Source organism: Papaver somniferum, unplaced genomic scaffold, assembly GCF_003573695.1.
Source record: "Papaver somniferum cultivar HN1 unplaced genomic scaffold, ASM357369v1 unplaced-scaffold_23940, whole genome shotgun sequence".
In the NCBI taxonomy this organism is placed as follows: Eukaryota; Viridiplantae; Streptophyta; class Magnoliopsida; order Ranunculales; family Papaveraceae; genus Papaver; species Papaver somniferum.
The window spans coordinates 1-466 of NW_020634309.1; the positions used below are offsets into that span (position 1 = coordinate 1).

A 466-nucleotide genomic window follows, 5' to 3' on the forward strand; every position below is an offset into this window, starting at 1 on the left:
CCATTAACTCATATGATGGAACCTTCAAAAAACAGAATGAACAAAAAGAATTAAAAAAGTAATATGATAAAGACCAAACTAACACTAAAGAAGTAGTATTGAGGGGGAAATTCAGCTTTCTCTCGGCCAAAGGACAAGCTATCATCTTCATGTAAAAAAATGGACAAAGTAACTTCCTAAGCATACTCAATAGCGCTTCTTGCACGCAAAACTTAAATCTCTTGCACTAGAATGCTTACCTCTGTATCTTTTTGAAGAGCAATGAGTGCAGTCACCAGTGATTTTGGGTTTGGCCTCTCACGAGCTTCATATTGCAAACAACGTGAAGCTAATCGCACAAGTTCAGTTCCATCATCATTTGAAAAATGACCCTCCAAGCAAGAATCCATCAACATCAAGAAATTTTTGCCACGTATTAAATCAAGTGCCTGTACGAAGAGAATGGAGACGCTTCAGATTAGGAATT

The 466-nt window shown here is 37.3% G+C and overlaps 1 long non-coding RNA gene across 1 annotated transcript in view; it reads right to left on the reverse strand.

Moving 5' to 3' along the window:
• The window catches only part of LOC113340803, a 929-nt gene continuing 463 nt past the window's right edge, over positions 1-466 (reverse strand). Inside the window, exons 2-3 of the long non-coding RNA XR_003355651.1 lie at positions 240-428; positions 1-22 (exon numbers count right to left, since the gene is read on the reverse strand). This is a non-coding gene — a long non-coding RNA (uncharacterized LOC113340803). The remainder of the gene's footprint in view (positions 23-239; positions 429-466) is intronic.